The sequence below is a fragment of the Loxodonta africana genome, chromosome 12, assembly GCF_030014295.1.
Source record: "Loxodonta africana isolate mLoxAfr1 chromosome 12, mLoxAfr1.hap2, whole genome shotgun sequence".
Classification (NCBI taxonomy): domain Eukaryota; kingdom Metazoa; phylum Chordata; class Mammalia; order Proboscidea; family Elephantidae; genus Loxodonta; species Loxodonta africana.
This window is the reverse complement of record NC_087353.1, coordinates 48459999-48480690: the sequence shown is the minus strand read 5'-3', so window position 1 is coordinate 48480690 and position 20692 is coordinate 48459999. Positions and strand designations below refer to the sequence as shown.

Here is a 20692-nt window from a genome sequence, read left to right as displayed (position 1 = left end):
GTTTTCCAGGATCCTTGTCATTCCCAGTGTGCTGAATATAGACAGCAGTGATTCTAGCCTCGCCAAGACAAAGCAACTCAATGATAACTTTATGAAAAGGAAACTGATGGATAAATCAGGTCTAATCCTTCAAAAGATGAAGACCAGAAGACTCTGGCTAGAGAGCAATAGCATGGCTTGGGCCAGATAAGAAAGGAAAGGCACGGTGGGCCAGACAAAGTAGGTCAGCATACAGGGCATGGCCCCTGACCCTAAGAACCCTAGTAGAGGCGTTTGTTCTCTCCTTGACCTTTTATACACCTGGCTCTGCAAGAGGAGCTTGGCCTTGGAGGTGTAGCTCCTGCATCCAGAAGGAGGTGAATCCTGCTTCTGGTCAAAGTCAGGACCAGGAAGACTAAATGGACCTAATGTGCAGAGGAAGCTTTGTACCATCTCAGGTTTATGCTCAGTGTCTGCCCATAGAATAGTACGAATAATCTCAGGGTATCAGAGAGGGGAGACAAAGCAAAATGGGCAATGTAACTGAGTCCAGTGTGAGGAACTGCCCTTGGGGGTTTTACCACATTGGTGTTCTTTTTTGCTCAGCCTCCAAAGCCAGTCTTTCCAGCCTCTGTCCACCCCCACAGTGGGTTGCTTTCCTATTTCTGCTCTAAGCCCAAGCAAAATAGCTCTTTTACTCCCAATGTAGCAGGTTCTTTTGGATCTGATTTCTCTTCTGACAGCTTCCCCACTACCTTGAGCTGGTTGCATTGTCCTCCCAGGGGAGGTAGTTTCCCTTTTTTTAGCTTTCTGTTCTCTTCACCTCTTTCTGCTTCCTGCTGTTTCTCTGATCACACTTTGCTAGCCTTCTAGGGTGTCAGTGTTCAGTTTTCCCTACTCTTGTTTTCTGTCTCTGGGGTGAGTATTTTCTTGAGGGAAATATCCTTGTTATATTCTTTAAACAAACATGCAAAAATTGCACTAACAGGGATCCCCAAGTATTGGATACAATAAAAACAGCACAGGAGATGGATGTAGTTTGGGGGAAAGGCTGTTCCTGTAGGACAGCAAGGCAGCAGGAGCTGGTTCCAGTATAGGGCTAGAGGAGGAGCTAGTGGTGGGTACCTGCCCTGGCTCTGTGGGTTTCTGGTACAGGGGAATCCAGAGTGCCAGACCTGGCTGGAGCGGTGGGAAGCTGGCCCTTTAGGGTCTTCTCCCTGAAACTCTCTGTCTTGACAGTTGGCAGAGGAGCAAGGAAGGAGTCGATTTCACCTGATACGACCACAAGTGACTCAAACCTCTTTTTGTTATACCTCACCATCTGCCTTCCCACCCTCCCCCCAGATAATCTCCCAGATAAAAACAGTTGAAAAGCATCAAAGTGATTCCTCTAGAGTCTTAACTCCCAGTGACTAAACAATGGACTGTTTGCACCCTTTTTGTTAGTTGTGACTTGGGGTGTGTGCATACAGAACTCAGTAAACTTAAGTAGAAAGATGTTGGAAGACTCCAAAGAGCCTTAGATGAGGAGTAAGTTCAGTTGAGACCAGGGAGTTGCTTTCTGTTTTAAGGATTCCTTAGAGGTCATTTCCTCATCAAAAATGTCTTTATGGATTTCTATGAAGAGGTCTAAATAAAAGTTTTACTCAAACTAGATTCAGTATTCCGTGGTGGCTCAGGAATTCCTGGCAGGCTGATAGACAAACTGGAGCCAAGTATATTTGTGGTGGCTTGATCCTGGCCTCTCTACCCAACCTTATCAGCTGATTCTCCATCCTTCATGTTGCTCAGATTGGCTCTGCATTCTCCTGCTTTAACACTGAGATAACTGCATAAATGAAAGTCCTACTGGCTCCATTTCTTCCTAGTGTAATCCTGCCTATCCTCTGGGCCCAGCTCAAATGCCACTTCCTCTGTAAAACCTTCCATGAGTGTTCTGTTGGAAGTCAACATCCCTCCCTCTGGGATCAATGACCATTTGTTTGGGAGCAACCTTAACTCTAAAAGCTAGAGCTAGAACGCATGTTAATGAAGGTCTTATCTCCCTCACTCGGTTATAAACTACAAGTGAATGTAAGATTTCTGAGCCCCAAGGCTATGATAAACCAGAAGGTGGCACTTGTTCTTCAGCCATTAAGTTGCTGGAAAGAGACTTTTCATTGAGGTTGCTCCCTGTGTGGGGAAATGCATGAAAGGGTTTCTTATGGGTCTGCAGATGTTGGATTTGAGTCGCTATGACAAAGCAGCCCTGACCACATGGCCCATAGCTGATCTGACCAAAGGCTACTTTGGGGACAGTTCTGCCCCAAGGGCCACTAAAAGTCATGGAGGTAGGAGTAGGGGAGGAAAGACAAATGTCAAAATTCTTGGTTGATCCTTGGTAGCAACTGGTCAACTGGGGCATGAGAGCAGTTGACAGAGCCTTTCACCTTTGGGATCAGCAGCATGCCTGACTGCAGAGCACAGAGACCAAGACATCTGTCAGCTGGGCAGCAATTCCTGTAAATGAATCACCTTTGTCTTGTTGGGGCAGGGAGGAGTGTGTGTTTATTTGCCCAACAAAAATCCATGTAAGCTTGGGATCAGAAGGAGCCCCAGGTTTGGCAGGAAGCCAAGTCATCCATGAGACAGAAGCTGCCTTCAACAATGGAAAAGGAGTACATGGGAGCTTGGGAAGAAGGGTCCTCTTCCTCTGTCCTGGCAGAAGGCCCCTTCACCTATGAAGCTCTTTGAGGTAGAAAGATGAGGCGGCCAAAAAAGGGCCCTTACTGGCTCCAACAAACCTACTAGAGCTGGTGGATGGGGAAAGAGGACATCTGGCCACAGCCAACTCCTTTCTCAGCTTCCCACTCATCACACAACAGCAGGCTCATATTTGCCACCTGCTCAGCAATCAGCTATCCCCTGGGCAACTCTTGCCCCAGCCCCAGCTGCTCCTTCCTCACTTCCTCCAGTCCTGCCAGCCCCTTTTCAGCAACAGCTAAAGTTGAACTATGACTAATTAGCAGTTAAGCAATATTTGAATCAACAAACTACCAATGCTAAGAGCCCCTGAGGAAGCCGACAGAGATTCAGGGCTTCAGAAGCAAATGATTGACATGATCGATAGGCACGGAAGGGAACGTTCAGGACCACTGTTCAATAACGGCATCCTTGAATGTAGTCCTAGAAATGACAGAGTTGGGAAAGTCCTTAGACACCTTGTAGTCCATTTTTCCCCTTCCTAGGCCACTGCTTCCTTCTACAAAAGGGAAAGTATAGAGGGTGGAAGTTTAGGGATGAGACACTTGGTGTTAGGAGCTAAGCCAGGGCTAGAAATCAAGTCTTCCTAATTCTCACATGTGAGCTCTTTCCACAAAGAGTAATAGCATGTTTCCAGACTCCTTTATGTTAATTTCAATGATACAGAAGAACTTTTAAAACAGGAGCTTATGACATATCTCCAACCAGACATCTTATTTTTCCCAGTATTGGACCGATATATGGCAGGAGCATGGGCATACACTGTGAAGTGATTGTATCATTACTTTTAGTCATCACCCAAGGGCATAAATGGTGGTGAGATGTCAATACAACTTTGCAAACTTGTCAATATGACAGTTAAAATGATAATTTCTTACACTTTATTTTTCATGGTATGGGCTCTATAAAACTTTATAAACTATAAAAAAGATAATTAGTTTAACAAGCAAAATTACAGAGTAACATTTAAATGGTGTTTGGGCATCAAATCTCAGTTTATGGCCAGTGGACAAATAATCTTATATTACAACTGGAGTCACAACCCAAATCATTAAGCAAGGACTGTTTCATTCTTAAATTATCCCCCAAAGAGTAGCTGCATCCCAGCTGACTGGTCCTCCCTGGCTCTGAGTGTGGTTCTCTTGTCTAGCTCCTCCTTTGCTCGCTGGGGTCAGTTCTGTGACTAGGAGGAGGGATCTAGATCTGGAAGGCCCTCGCCCTGCCTGTAACTCATGCTTCAAGGCCCAGCTCAAAAGTCTTCTCTGTGAAGCTTTCCTGGGTCTTTCTGCATTCCTCAGGGTAGCCCAAATCCTACCCTCTTCTATGCCTCCAAGGCGCCTTGTCCATAATATCCATTAGAGCCACAATGTAATATAACTGTGTAGGGCCCCTCCAAACCTGGAGGTGTTTTTGTTTGTAATTCTTGATCTTTAAGCTTCAGTGGGTACTATGAGAATTTTAGTGCCAATATTGGGGATCAGTAGATCAGGTGGGTTTCACTAGAGACCAGATGACTCCCTGGGAGTGAGCATTGAACAGCGAGATGAGGGAGAGAGCAGAGGAGGAGCACTAATTGCAGGGAATTCTTAGTTGAAATCATGGTACCTGAGGTAAAGAGAGCCTGGGCCTTGGCACTGAACCCAGGTCAGCAGAAGAGAGGCCCTTTTTGGAGGGAACTGAGAGGGTGCAGCAGAAGCTCTGAGTCACAAAGTTATTGAACATTTGAGGCAAACATCACTAATAGAAAGGGGGACATGCACTTTACTCCAGGGGGATCTCTATGCCCCTTGTTGGCCTAGAATGCTGGGCCAAGGCCACCATAGCTTGGCCTAAGGTTTGTCTGTTGGGGAAGAGGAGGTTGACATAAGCCTGGGGCTGGGAGCATGTCGAGATAGGGGAGAGGATGGTTGGGGTATTTGAGACTGGGCCCCTCCACTCCCTTTTTAAGGGTCTCAGAATAATCTGGATTAGATAACAAGATGAATTCTAAAGCTATTTCCAGGTCTAAAGTCCTGGGATCCCAGGGCTACATGGGCCCATTTCCCACCACAAACCTGTTCATTGGGTTCTCTGGAGGAGGTGTCCACAAAAATCGTCATTTGGTCCTTTTGGAAATAGTTGAGTCAAAAAGATCTGGCTCCCATTCATCTTTAAGTTGGGCCTCACAGAAAGTGCTGAATTCGAAACACAACTGATAGGGTGGCGTGAGTTTTTAAATCCTAGCCATAAAGCCCAAATGTAAACTTCTTTCCTTGGGTGTTCAAAATACTTCATGTTAAAACTGCATTTCAGAGGTATATAAACATTAATTTCGGAACAATGGCTCCCAATCATTTATTTTACAAACTAGAATTAAAAAAAAAAAAAAGGTAGTGGTGGAGGGGAGGCCCATGTGAAAAACCGTTTTTTAATTTTGTGAAGTAAAGACACTAAGGAAAAAACCCAAACTCTATAATCTACCATCATGGTTTTATGCTCAGCAAAGAACATTTTAATACCAAAAAATTTGGGAAGGATGTAATCTCAGCATAAAGGGCAGCCTTTAAATTGAATTCAGCTTTATGAAAAAAAGTAACTTGTTGTCTCTATTCTAGCGAGAAGTTTGTTGTGGATGGACACACTGGTGCATGGATTGGTGGTGGGATCACCAGGTTAGAGGTGTCGTGTCATCTGATGAAGGTCAATGGATCTACATGACCACGCTTTTTAATGACTTGTCCACACTATGAAGGAAGGACTGCCAAAGGCCTCCGTCTCTGTCACACCCTGTGTGCCATCTTGACTTTCAAGAGGGATATTCACAGCTGCATATCAAATCTCATCCTTTCCTATTTATTTTCCTCCAGTCCCAGAGGAAGAAATGTATTTTTCCTGTGCTTCTCAGATTCTTTCTCTCAAGGCCTCTTCTACCTTAACCTCCACCCAGAGGATTGCTGCCAAAATAAAACTTCGGCATTATACCCCCACCCCACTCCAGCCCTGGTCCTACATAGACCCCTCATCTAGCTCCTATCCTTTATTGCTTCCCTTCACCATCCAGCTCTGGCAGTGTGTGATCTTTGTCCTAGGCCCCCAGCCCCTCTTCCTGCCTTGCCATCCAGCTTCTAGTTCATCTCTCTGAAAACAACTGAAAAATCAAGAAGCTACCTCCTGGAATGCAGGGGCTTTCCTTAGTTGTTCTCATCCTCAACCTGTCTGTGATCTTTAGAGTGGTCACATTCTTTCGCCTGTTTTCTTGGTCTGACCACATTTTACAGTATCACTTCTTTCTTTTCTCATGCTTTTCTCCACTCCCAAAACTCTTCTGCTGCTAGAGCTTTGTAACTGAAGCCTATGGCCAGCTTTCCCAAAGCTGGCCCAATCTGGACAGGGCAAAATGGATGGGCGAATCTGACTCAGCTTGCTTTTCACTCCATCTTCCCAGAAAATGTGAAGATGCTGAGAGACTATACCTTGGTGATGTCAAAAGGGATGGAGGAAAAATCAGTCTTTCTTAGTTTGGACTTGGTTTTTCAATTTTTATTCCACAGTCTCTTTCCTTGGAGCTAGTTCTTGGGCTCCTTACTCTCACTTTCCTAGAGTCAATATCAAGGCCCCCTTAGAGCTTCTAGGTGTAAATTCTTCTGCTACGTGTTTTTTGGGGACTGGGATGTTAATAAAACATGACCTCTACTCTCAGAGGACTCACAAGCTCTTAGGGAAAAACAGGTCTTTCAGTTACTTTGAGGCAGGGCAGTTTGGCATGCACTCTATAAGAGAGTAGCACTAGACCATGGGGGCAAAACGAAAGATCATGATGGGAACTGAGAGAGAAGTGACTGGATGTGAAACTGGGTCTGGACTCCTGTGTCAATGCTTTGGCTAACGTTTTTCTTGTCCTTCTGAATCACTCTGGCATTGTCACAAAGAATAATATGCAGCCTTCCTCAGAGTAAAAAGTATTTAATAGTGCTTCACAAAAAATTCTATTGTAAATTTTGTGCCCTACCTCAAAATTAACTTTTTAAAAAGAACGTTGTTAATTCACTCCAAGCCCACTCAGCCACTGAAGAATTTTGAGTATTCAACTAGAGATCTTTGTAATGAACAAGTAGCTCAATTATTCTAGTTTCATTATACAATGAAATCAGACATTCTTTGGCATCAAGGAATTAAAGCACATTTTCTCTGGCAAATGGCAACAATATTTGATTTGAAGACATATCCTATACAAGTGGTTCTTGACTAAATGTAGATCCATTTAAAAATAAGAGTTTTCATACGATTTAACCTTTTGTAGTCTGCTTTCAGCTGGCTCATTCAACAGGGGTTATAGATCAGACTTGTTAATTTCATGTTTCAAATAATTGTGTAAATGTCTGTAACTGACAATGAGATGTTGTGCCATGCATTGAACCACCCTGGAACTTGTTCCCACCACTCAGCAGATCTTCTCTGCCCTTCACCTATTTTATCCTCTGCTCTTTTGACAGGTAGGCCTTTCCCACCCAAGACCACCATTGCCTGTAGATCACTCAATCCAAGCTCTCCATAGCATGCTTCTCAATGCAAGGCAGAGAACCACAGCCGCTGGTATATGACCATTAAAGGGTTCCAGTCAGAGAAAATGGCCTCTTTTGAGGAGAAAGCTGCTCTATATCTACAAAATAGAAAGCACACTGACTTTTCTCTCAACATAAATTTGTAGACAAAGCCCCCACCTGCCCCCTGCTCCTTTGTGCAATTTAGAAAAAGTGTCACATCTGGGCAGACACATAATTTGGCAAGGAAAAGAAGGCCATATGTGGCAGCCCAGAGTGAAAGGAACTTTATTCTAGGGGCTTAACACTGCTCTCCCCTGAAAGCTCCTTGATTCAAAGGCTGAAGAAATGGGAAGACTTCAAGTGACAGACTGACCCTGGAGAAGTTAGATACGATTTACTACATTATGAAAGCAATGCTGTGCATAGATTTCTGGCCCCTCAAGGCCCTTTTCCATTCCATTCCAAGTCGTTCCCACTGCTGCATGCAGAGGTGGAAAGTTGGACTAGATGGTCTGTAAGATTCTAGCATTAGATTAGGGATTAATTATAGGCCGATGATGGTTGCAAAGGAGTCGAGGTTTGAAGGGCAGGCATCACAAGACAGTTGCCCCTAAAGTGTGGTCTTTCTAGAGCCAATAATTTGGTTGGGAGTGATTCTCTCTTTGAGCATCTCAGTGATTAAGAGTTGAGGAAGTCTGTGCAATTTAGGTGTTAGGCTGGTCCAAAGAAGAGTCTTCCTCTATTCCTTACCCCCCTTTTCTCAGGCCTCACTTCTTTCTTTTACTGCCAAATTTCTTGAAAGAAGAGTCCACACTTGCTGTCTCAATAGCTACTCTACCCACCATCTGACCAAATCTGATTGATGGGAAAGCACCAGTGTGGTCTTAATTGCCGAAGCCTCTGTCTTTTCTTGTTTCTTCAATCTGTTGTCAGTGAAAAGTGTTCTCAGTTGATCAATTCTCTTTTCGTTTTTTTACACTGCCTTCTTTGGACTCCAGTTATATGACCCTCTCCTTCTACTTTCCTGCTTCATCAAAACAAATAACTAAACTACACCCCATCTTCCGCTGAGTCAATTCTGACTCATAGCAGCCCTATAGGACAGAGTAGAACTTGCCCCTATAGAGTTTCCAAGGCTGTAATCTTTATGGTAGCTGACTGTCACTTTTTCATCCTGCGGATCTGCTGGTGGGTTTGAGCCACTGACGTTTTGATTAGCAGCCAAGAGTGCTTTAAGCACTGCACCACAAAGGCTCCCTTCTGTTCCTTCATTAGCCCCTAAACCCAAGGATATTCCTCAAGGCTCTAGCCACAGCTTTCTTTCCTAATCTCTCTCTCTGTTTTGGAGATTGGCCCACTCCCAGAGTTTCCATTATAATGGCTGTATGATTGACTCTTCGACTCATATCTTCTGGTCCAGATCTATTTCCAGATATCCTCGCTCACATTTCTAACTGCTGGCTGAAGTGCTCCCGGTCCTGACAGCTCCTCAATATGCTCAAAGCCATTATCTTCCTGCTCTATGTTGCTCCTGCTTCTGGCTTCTCTATTTTAGAGAAACAATGCAGTGCAAAGGGTGTAAGGACTTTGTGGGGTCACGGGCTTAGGCTAGTATCCTGGTTCTATGCTCTCTGGTTAGCGTTTAGAGCAAGCTACTGTTTTTTTCATGTCTCTTGGATGCCACCAATGCTCGTTATGCAGTAAGTATGTGTTAAATGTTGGTCCCCTTCCCCATTCTCACTAGCATGAAAACATTTCCCTCTAAAGTAGGCGTGGAGTCATCACATTGTTTAATGTGATGTTTCCCCCCTTCTCCTACACCTCCCAAAATCTATATCAACTCTTCTAAAACACCTCTCACATTGCTTCCCTTCTTTCCGTCTCCACTACCACCGTCCTTGTCTGGCGGAAGTTATCTGGGTCCATGTAACCAGTCTGTCTGCCTTCAGGCTCTGCCACCCGATCCAGCCTGTCCAGTGCTACTGCCTGAGGCACAGTTTTATTCATATTAACTTCCTGCTCAAACACCTTCAGTACCCCCACTCCAATTTCTTATCTTGACTTTCAAGATCTTCTATAATCTGCCTCAAACCTAGTTTTCTGCCAAATTTAGGCTGACTCAGTCACAAAGCATGCTGGGACCTCAGTGATATAGAATCTTGGTGGATGAGGGGTAGCCAGTGTAGCCAGTGCCATAACCAAAGACATCCAGTCTAGTGGTTGGAAGGCAATGCTCTTGGCTCCTGGTGATGTTCAAAGGAAATTGAGTGATTTCACCTGTAGTGGGTGTCATGCCCCAGCCTCCAGGGTGAGGAGCATGGCAAGTCCCTGGCAAAGGATCAAAGCCTGTGCCCAGCCAAGCAGCTTGGAATTTGAGGCTGGGCTAGAGGACCAAGTTGGAAATCTAGCATCTCAGAAAAGGGAGGCAAAATTCCAACACCTCTGTACAGAGCAACGTGACAGGGGAAAAGGGAAGGAGCAAGGCAGCAATCCTGGGATTGAGGCAGCAGGATTAATTCTTGATTCTTAGGGCAGATTCTCAGCTGTTCTTCTCTTTCAGTTCCTTAGTATTAGGCCATGTATCTTACAAATAGTGCTCATTTGGCTTGGCACACCTCACTAGCCTCACCTCCTTCCATAGAAGGTACCAGGGTCCTAAGAAAGTTGTCACATCCCCTGGCCAATTGGAATTTTCACAGCCAAGTCAGAAGGCAGATGGGTGGGTGGGGGTGGGGGAGGACAGGTGTTGTTTTGGCCATAAGCATCTATTTTTTTAGGTGTTGAGCAGGATGATTAGCCAGTGCGTGGAAAATGTTTTTCACTTCCCTGGAGATTTAAGTAGCCTGGAAACCCTGGTGACATAGTGGTTAAGTATTACGGCTGCTAACCAAAAGGTTGACAGTTTGAATTCACCAGGTGCTCCTTGGAAACTCTATGGAGCAGTTCTACTCTGTCCTGTAGGGTCACTATGAGACAGAATCAACTGGACGGCAGTGGGTTTTGGAGATTTAAGGGTAACAAAGGACTGTTATCATTTTTGTTTGGCCAGACGGCTTTCTTTTTCCATTTAAAGGACTGAATGAAACTCCTTCCAGTTCAGAAATATTAAAAGATGGTTCACTGTGTGCTAAGAATTTAGCTCCCTGTCATCGCCCTCCCACCTCTGTCTGTTCCTACCAGCTTATATGCAAGCATCCCATGAGTCTCCTTCTGGATTTATCCTTTTTGTTATTAATAGCTAACATTTACTGAGTGCTTACTATGTGCCAGGCACTGTGTGAGGGGAAACACATTGCCTCCTGCCTGGGTGGTCCCTGGAAAAACTGAGCTGGAATTCTCAGTGAATAGAATCTCTGAGGAGCGTGGGCTTATGGGGGTTGGGACGAGCCAGTGAAGATGGTGTTCAGAAGATGGACTTGCAGCTCAACCTGTTTCACACATGCTTTCTACCCTCCACTCCCTCAATAGGGGACCCTAAGCTTAGTGACGGGGCAGGAGGGATAGTGGAGGCTATTTAGGCTTGACCCTTACCGGTCTCTGTTGACTCTGGTGCCATGAGTATCATAGGATATTAAGGGCCAGGAAAAGGGCTCGTCTCCAAGTCCCTCTCAACTTATCCAAGCCTGTGAGGGTAATGGTAAAAACATTTCATGATTCCCTAGAAAAGTCTTAAAATGCCAATAGCTCTAGAAAAAGTTAAGAGGTTGTTTCTTACTTTATAAGAAGGGATGAAATGGCTCAAGAAACTTTCTGGCAAAGGCAGAGAAGAGTATGTCCAGGAATCCTGGCTGTCTGAAGGAGACTGGGTGAAGGGTCTTTGGTGAAGAAGCACTGTAGGAAGCTGAGAACCCTGCAGGCAAACCCCCTTCATCTAAGCACTGCAGAAGGTCCCAAAGGCACCCACCCAGTCAGAGCCAGGATGGGTGTTGTGACCTCATGTGGGAAGAAACCAAGAATGATGACAAGCAGAGCCAAGTTCATGTTCCTGTGGATGACAACAAGACTACTGGAAAATGAGGGCTGGCATTCCATGAGGGGCACCTGAGAGAGCTGCCGCAGGCCCAAAATTGTCCCAGGAATTACAAGCAGCTGCCTGGTCAGCTACTCATCCAGGGTCTCCTCCTCCCAAATTCATGATTTGAGAAGGAATTATTAAAAATGCTTTGGGAATTTTGTGAAAATCTAACAAGGCATTTGAAATTTAAAGATATGTGTTTTTCGGAAAGCACAAAGCATAAGCTCTCTTTATTGAAAAGAATAAAATACCAAGGAAAGTAGGACCATCCCAGACAATTCAGCATGTCTGTTTATTAGAGACCTGTACCTCCCACCTTCTTTTCCCTTGAAGAGTGTAAATATGCAAAACCCTATATCAACAAACCTGTTCCAAAACAGATCGTTCCCCAGTTAATTCACCCTTCATTTCTCTTAACCGTGCAAGAAGGAAGCTGGGAAACAATGTGTGGGTGTGTGTCACAATCATGTTGCAGATGGCTTTGTCATGTTGAAGGATTATAGGGAAGAGCGGGAGATCGCAAAGCCATCCCGTATATGTGGGCCAGATGCTAAGTGTAGAGTCAGCTAAGAGAGCAAAGGGCACAGCAGTCCCCTGCTTCCATTAAACAAATATTCGATACCAGCGGTTCAGGAAATGGTAGTGGAGGGTGTCCCAATGTGAAACAAAGCAGAGCCCAGATCCAGTACAGAGAGGTGGTTGGGCTGGAGGTTTCTGGCACAGCTTCTGTTTCTAGGAAAGAGTAGGTGATGGGGACAACAGCAGGGTGTGGGAGAAAAAGAGCTAAGGAGGAAGGTAAACAATAGGTAAAGGCTTTCTCTATAGTGGGCCACAGAGCACAGCTAAGCGTAAGGAGGTGGGTGCTGGAGCATCAGACAGCTGACCTAGAACAAGGAACCCAAGTCAGATGAGCTGGGGAACCCAGTGGGAAAGCCTTAGTGCAAGAGTCCAGGGAGTCAGTCAGCAAGGGAAACCTGAAAGGTATGGGGTAGGGGATAGTCTGTGAAGCGAACAGCAACTGTGGAACTTTCTGTCCACCAAGCCCCAAATTAGACTTCTGCAGATGAGCAGTGAGTTGATGCCATACTTTGGCCAGCAGGCGGAGCTTGAATAATAATTCCTGTCTCAAGTTGTGATTGGTCTGCGGATGTGGCAGCATTGAGGGTGTTAACAAGGGGAGCACCAATAACTCAGGTGTCAGAACCTGAAAAAGGCCAGGGAGAGTAGGTTCTGGCAGCATGACTAAACATGACTGTAAAAGGTAAACATTTTTGTTCATTCAGAAAACACTGGGCAGCTGCTGGTTACTACAGGCCTCAGCAGGCTAGGAATGGGAAGATAAGAAAGACAAGGTCCTTACTCTTGAGATGGTCATGCATTTTTAGGGGAGAAAATAGAGACTACAATGCCTTAAGATGCTTTGTCAAATTTATGGGGCTTTTGAATTGTTATATGAAAGCAACTTTCTATCACTATTTTATTCCAGCAGTACTCTTTAGTAGGTCATGTACGTCAAAGTTAGTCACTCATGGACTATTTCATTGAGGCCTTGAACTTTTTAACATTCTATCTTCAATTCACTCCCACCTCCAAGATGCACAAGGGCTCTCCTATAATAAAATTAGCTGGGTCAGATATCAGGAAAGTGGCACTTAAGTTTTATTGAATAGCTTTAGCCCCAAGTCATTGAAGAAAACAGGGACTCCATTTGATAATCACTTCAGGGGCTTTAACAGAACAACTGGAGGGAGGCCCAGGGCAGAGTTAGAGGGAGAAGGTGTCTGGGCCAGAAGAGGGAGAGTGGCCTGAAGACCCTATGTGGGCACAGGCTACCAGTGCCTGAGCTGCAGCTGCCCAAGAATCCTGAAGAGGCACACAACATCCTCAAGGAAGTGGGACTTGGAGAATCAGAGATGCCATGTTTGGAGAAGCCCCAAGTGGAAGTGGGCTTAGTTTTCTGGCCACTTCAAAGCAGACCTGCCCTGATTTGCTAGAGAAGAACGTGTCCCCATCTAGGTTCACATTCCTTTAGCAGTGCCTCTTGGAAACAATCGTGGTAACTCATCCTTGTCCTTCTTAGCCTTTTCTCTTGGCTGAGCAGTCTCAGTTGTTTTATATTTCTTTATATGTTTTCCCTTATTTTGACTGGAATCAGCTGAGAAGACTGGGAAGGGCTGGACAGGCAAGAAGGAGAAGATAAATCAATTTTCTAGCTCATTTCCAAAGGTCTGCTTTCAGTTTGGTGTCCCTCACCATCCATAGTGGGTGTCCTTTGGGTGAGTTGTGTGTGGAAGGAACATGTAGCTGCCAGTCCCCCCTTGCCAACCTTGCCCTCTGCTGATGCCAGCACACAGGTAAAAATGTTGGGGTGGATAAATCAAGAGCTCTTTCTGCTGGAATCAGCCTAAGCAAGACTGGAGCAGCACCTCCTGCCCCAGACACTTCCTAGAGGTAGATTCTGAATCTGCCATGGCTTACTTCTCTCAAAATGCCTCAGGGGGAGGTGTCAACTTTTCTCGTGCATGTAAGCCCCAGTACCTCTTGCACATAGACCCCTCCCAGCCTTTTATGGCCTTCTGGGTGCTTTTCATCAGCCTACAGGTTGCCTGCTATATACTTAAAAATCAAATCTGCATAATGAAAGCAGTTGGGAAACCCTGAATGGGGCACGGAGTAGGGTGGAGGAGGGGGTGACATCATCTTGAGAGAATACTTACTGGAGGGTCTTTGCTTTTCCAGAGAAGGATTCCCCTTTTGTTAGTCAAGGAAAACACCCTTACACAGTGGGCTTTGGTCAGGCCTGGGAGTCAGGGTGCACTTGGCTTCAAAATTGAGCTGCTAAGTGCACTAGGAGGCATTTTGTATGCTGCTGGCTGAAAATGTGAGTCCAGATAGGGATCAACCTGTGAGAAGGGGAAAATGCAAAAATATGTGTCTGAAGACAAGGAGGTTTAGTTTAGTGCTCCTTGGCCTGTATTTTAGTCCACCTCCTTTAAAGATGTGCCTCTGCCCCAGGCTTAAGTGGTGCCCTATGGAGGGGTGGAAGTGAGGTACTTACCTGCAGATGAGAGGTGACTGATAGGACACACAGGTAGAGAGAAAGGGGAGACAAAGGGATCTGGACCCCAGAGATAAGTTAGAAAAAAGACACAGAGGAGCTTGGGGGCTAGTTTGATTTGTAAGTGAGAGTTTCCTCAGTTTAATTGTTGTACTTTGCTAAAACAACATTATTAGGTTATGATTGTGTTACAAGTAGTAGTTATCCCCAATTTTTTTCTCTTAAGGATTAAAAGATACGAGAATTAATGGATTAATGTGGAATTTGTTGAGTGTGGATGCATACATTAATGCATGTATCTCATGGGGACAGATCACCTTATAAGTTGAAGAGGACCGTTGGCTTCTGTTTTCTTCCACATTTCCCCCTACCACATCCTATTCTTCTGTTTCCCACCATTCTCCCCTGCCTCTCCTCATCTAGTAAATTATTTACCAATGGATATAAATTAATACCAGAAAATTGTCAAAGGCAGTAACTAGAGATGAATTACCAGCTGTGAAGGAGGTCAACCAAGGCCAATCCATGGCAAGAACATCATGGTTCTTTCTCCAAGAAAAGCAGTGAAATTGGACTTCGTTGTGGTGCTTATTATGCTGTGATCTTTTGTTATGTTAATTATCACACAAATTGCAGTCCGAGAGCTTCCTGCTTTGAATGTCTGGTGGTTCTAACAAGATGAATTGGGCAGACATGCAAACCAGGGGTGGTTTGGTGGACTCCAACATGTCAGAAGTGTCTCTGAGGTCTCCCTGGATGGGGGTTGCTGTAGCTTCCCCAATGGCAGGCTGGCTGCCAGAGTGTTGGAAAGACAAGAGCTTTGGGGATTTGGTTGGGGTGGAGGCTATACTCTTTTTCTGAAAGGGGATGGAGAGAAGGAGTGTTACAGAAGGAGAGAAGGAGGAGAGCTAAAGTCTCCTGGGTAGTTGAATCAGGCCCATTTTTGGTGACAGGCGATAGCCAAATCTTTCTCTACCTCCCAAGTTATACACTGTCTGGCCTTGTTCTTTAGGCAATTATTGCAGAATTGGTAGCTGTGCATGTGCAGAAATGTATTCCCTACAAAACTGGGATACAAACTGGATGGAGAAGCAATGTGATTAGAGGTCTTTTGCTGAATAAGTCTATGATGATTGGTGCTTAGAGGGAAGAAGGAAATGTGATGTTTTAAGGCCTCCATGTATTGTAAAGATGGGGTGGGACCAGAGAAGGGGTGAGATCAGAGAAAGCAACTAGAATTATGTGTCTTGAGATCTGCTCATTTTTGATCCAGGTTGCCATCTCTCAGGTCTGAGCATGCCAGAGGACCGTGCACTGCAAAAAGATGTCCAGAGAGGCAGCCAACTCAGAGCTATCCTTGGTTGCAGTATTTGTGGCCAGGATGAGCATCTGTCCCCTAGGAGAGCAAGCATTCCTTTCCCCTCACCTCATGCTTTCCAAAGTTGCCCTAGAGTTCAACTAGAGGCAGTTGAGCTTTGTTGCCCTCTGCTGCCCAAACCCTACTCTCTTTAATAGCAGCTGCTCCCAGGACTGGATATGACTTTATTAGGCCCGCCTCTACTGCCCCCTTGTGCTCTGGCTTCTCAGAGTAGGTTTCTGCCCAGCATATTGTACCTGGCATGGTGAAATTGCTTGGAAAAAGCACCCTTGTTTGGTACTATCTGAGCTTCTACTTTTGAGGGAAGCCTCCATCTGTATCCAATAGGTCATGTTCACCTGAAGGTCATTTGGCCTGTCCTAGGAACAGTTTCCTGGAGATGTAGGAACAGAGTTGTGGGCCATTACACTGAAACTTCCCAGGATAGGAGTGGATCCCACCTCCTAGTTAAGGAGGGGGCTGTGTGAGTCTTCCAAGAAATGGTGTTTGTTAGTTTTTCAGCTGGAAGGGGCCAAATCCTGGGGGAATTATGGGCAGTGGGGCAGTAGACATTGGGCACCTCCAGGCTCTTTGAATGGTCATTAGGTTGGCACCAGGGTTTATTGGTTTCTCCAACAGGAGACACCTGCAATGGTTGATACTTCCACAGAGGATGCCTTGGGGCTCCATGTTTCTGGGTTGACCATCTCCTTGACCTGGAGGCAAGAGCCCACTGTTCTGGGTTCCAATGGAATGCAGAGCAGCTCCCCATTCCTGAGTCTGGGAGATGGAGCTTGTGTCGGCTGGGCAGCTTACCCACAATGGTGGATCACAGTGTGGGGGTTCTGTGGTCCAGTTACCTGGGCACAAGAATTCTGCCACACTGCAGGACTCCAAATGACTCTGGACCACATGTCTTGGAAACAGTTACATTTCTTTCAAAGCTTCAAGTTGAGGCATTTGCAAGCTGAGCCCTCATGGATCTTAACTGATTTCCTTCAGCCACACATAGTGCTGGCAACTGAATGCATTCCACATCGACCTTTGCACCTTCCCACCCCTATCTCAGGCAGACAAAAGCCTGCAGCCAAGGTCTGGTGCCCAGAATGGTGCCTGAGTCAGATTCATCTCTCAATAGGCAGGAGGTGGCCAAAAGGCAGGTATTATACCTCATGTCCAAGCCAAACTAGATCCAAAGGAATGGAGAAACCAAGATAAGGAAGGCAGACTTTTATTTTTAGATACAGGTCCAGGTAATAGCCAACAATTAATATGAGAGGACAGTTGAAATGGACAGAGGTGCCACAACAGGCAAAGAAAGAACCCCAAAGCCAAGACTTTTCACACCCCTTGGCTAATGCTGTGGCTGAGTCTGTAAAAGCCAGAGGATTTTATCCAGTTCTCTCCCGGCCCCTCTGCCCCCCACAGCGCACACCTGGACCTGAAGTAATGATGCCTTAATAACGCTCACACATTAAAACATCTGACTGAAAACTAACATCATTTCAGACTTCCAACTTACATCTTCCTAGGTGTGGCATTGTTCTTTTAATTTTCCTTTGGAAAAGACTAAAGTTGAGCCATGATCCCGTATGTCTTCTTATTCCAAATTACACTCAAGGTTGCCTGAGACAGGAATATTCGTGTTTGTGTGTGTGTAAATCTATATTTGCAGCAATGTCTAGGAGACTGCCACAAGGAATGAAAGTTTCAGAGAGCCTCGCAATTATATACCTCCATCAAAGGGAGCCCGTGGCATTACTCTCTGTCCATGTGAGCGTACGCACAGATCTTTTCTCCTCCTCATGGTCAGTTTTCAATTTGTGATCAGTAATTGGCTTTTCTTGGTACGTTATGATCTATTACAAAAGCCAAACATTCAGAGGGTGAGCTGAAATGACAAAATTTGGTTATAATTTATGTTGGCCCCTGACATATATATATTTTTTAAATGATTTGGTCTCTAAGCAACTGATCTCTTAGCAACAAGAAGCACCTTTATAAAAGATGGCACACAAAGAGTGATTGCCAGAAAAGCCACCGGTCCTTAAACAGCCGCGCATCGTTAGCAAACTCACCATCTTCAAGAGTCCAAAAACTAGAAGTGACCAGCAGACCCAGGTAACCTTGATATTTGCACATTTTCCTGGCCGGGCGGAGGAGGGGGGAGGGACTCATGCAACTATTGAAAAGAACAAAATTCTTAGAAATGTGTTCATTTTTTGAGATCTTGTTAGTTGGTCATGGCTAACTTTTAATAGAATGGATTCTTTAAATAACTGCTTCTTAATTTTTTTAATAACTTGGACATGAATTTTGTGATCAGAAGAGTTCATTCAATGTTTCATTGACATGAGGGTGGAAAGGAGAAACAATTATCTTTGTCAGAGTTTATTTCTGTAGGTTTTCATTTGAAGGGAGGAAAATCCACATTGTGGCAAAATAGATGTTTGGGTTATCACTCCAAGTGGAGGGCACTTTAGGGGGACGAGTGTATGTTTTTTTCTAGTGTATTTTTTAGCTGCGAAAATAGTTAAAGAATAGTAAAATTATTTTACTTCTAAGCTTCAGCTTTTTAATCCAGTGTCAATTCCAGTAGCAAGTGATGGTCTTTTGTTGCAAATATGTTCAAGGACTGGTTTTTCATTTCTCTCTTTCATAGCACAAAAGCAAGCAGTTTTCTATTTGTTTTCATCGCCGGAAGAAAAGATTCATTCCAAAACTAAAAATAGAAGAAATTCTAGCCATCTGTATCTTGTTTGCTTTTCTCAGGTACCGAGGAGTCGAAGCCTTAAATGTCTTTCTAGAAAATTTGAGTTGGAGATAACAATTATTTCATCTGTATCAATTCAATTAAGATTATGTAATTATAAACCTGGTTGGGGTATTCAAAGTGCATGCAGAAAGGAGGATTTTTTATTAGGATGATGAGAAAATTCCCTTAATTGAGCTCAGAAATAATGTTAACAGAGATATCACAGATCTAAGAAAACAGACTTCAGAAAATTGCGGTTTCAGTAAAGAGAAGTTGGAATGATGATGCTTACTTTTTTCAGAACTGCTTGTGCCACTTTTCTTTAAATTAAATTGATTGTGAACATCTTCTCTGAACCAGAAAATGGGATACCTCGTCTGAATACAGAGCTTGGCAGTGGGTCAGAGCATTGAAAAAAAGCAAGACAATCCCAGAAAGTGCCGACTGATGGCTACTCCACTAAGAAAAGACACCTTATCAACACAGCATGTTTCCACTTGATTTAAAAGCTGCTCAAGATTTGTGTTTCTGTTGCTGTTACTAACTTCAGGCAGAATTCCTTCCTGTGATTGCTTTGCTCAGAAGTTAGCAACTTGAGTGTTTTAAGCTGAATTGCAGAAACTTTATTTAAAGCAATGTACTATGAAAGCACAGAGAAACATAGCTTCATCCTTTAGAACTAAAGATTTCATGTACGTATATTGCAGTGTGGTAACTGTAGAAACAGCCTATGGCTTTAAAGTTAAGGAACTTGGGTAAATCATTATAAGATATAACCCGTGTTGACTGTTTTTGAATGCACTTCCAGTTTTAAGTGTACCATAGCCTCCTAAATATGAAAGGGAAATAAAATGAAACCAGATATATGATAGCATTTTATTAAAAGTGGCAGCTAAATCTTTGCAGCAATTATTTGTGATTTTTCAAATTCAGCCGCTATTGCCCTTTGAGGTTTTTGTCTTCTGGGCACAAAGGGGGCCAAGAGCACTGTAAAAGCTTGTCATTTTGGCTGTCTTAATGAGCCATCTGACCAAACTATTGCAAGATTTGATTGAGATAAACTGTGAAATACTCTGAATAGACTGGCCACTGTAGACTAAGCCAACTCATTCTGCTGTGTAGGGATTAGTTACTTGAGACACACACACACATAAATTGTCTTAATATAAATCAGAAAATCAAAACAAGCTTCCTCATCAGTGAGGGCATCCTAGTAAAAGAGTATAATGATAGTTTTCATCTCAACCCTCATTTAGTTTCTAAATATGCCTAGACAAAACTTGAAGGCTATTTCCCTTCAAGGCTTGGGCTGAGCTGGGATTTGGGGACAAAGGGAACGGGGCAGGACTGCTGTCACAGTCTCGCTGGGTGGGAGTTGCAAACTGCAAATGGATTTGTTTACTGTGGACACCTTAATGTCTGCATTGAATTGATCAGGCAGTAACTTGGTCAATTATTACATGATGGACAGAAATTCTTTAACCCAATGATCCATACTTGCAATAATTTGTTCTTTTGTCTGGTGATAGAGAAGCAAAAAAAAAAAAAAAAAAAAAACCCTTCTTGTAGCCACAATAGGTTAGGCACTTATAACATGCAGTTTTGTTTAATTTTCAATACAATTGTAAAAAGCTCTCCGTATGTTCATGTTACCTATGTGCAAACCAGGTTTGGCAGTTTGCCAAGGTGTTGTCTAAACAGTGAATGGCAAAATTGAGGTTTAAACCCAGGCCAGTCTGACTCCCATGGCACTTTCCTCATGCTGTGGTGGTCCCTCTGGTCTTAGTGAAGCAGAAGCTGGGTAGTTGGACTGGAGGTAGAGATTCAGGCATCTTTTCACAGAAGAGATGCCCAAGCGCCCTCCCTGTCTGTGTCAATTGGAGTGACTCAGGTTCACTTGAGTCAATTGGAGTGACTCAAGTTTTCAATGGCTGCCATAGGCTGTGAACTGGAGGTGGGCACTATGTTAGGCTGAGGGAGCAGCTGTGGGCCCAGGTGTGTTGCCATTCCTTGCCATGATGCACATCCCAAGTAAAGTGGGGTGTGAACAGAGTTTGGGACAGAGCTCTCTGGAGGGCCACCCCAGGCTGCAGCAGTTAAGTACTGGCACAGGCAGAGAGGAAGCCTTACCAAGACCCCAAATGGGTCAAGAGACATGCTATCAGGTTAGGGGGAAGGGGAGAGAACCCAGGTGTGGCTGGGGCTGATGCTGCTGGTAGTGATGAAATGTTGATAGAGAAAGCAAAGCTTTCTCCTGAGAATG

The 20692-nt window shown here is 44.4% G+C and overlaps 1 protein-coding gene across 2 annotated transcripts in view; it reads left to right on the top strand.

Moving 5' to 3' along the window:
• The window catches only part of LOC100669426 (aromatase), a 109944-nt gene that overhangs the window by 20468 nt on the left and 68784 nt on the right, over positions 1–20692 (top strand). The gene's annotated exons all lie outside the window — the stretch shown is intronic.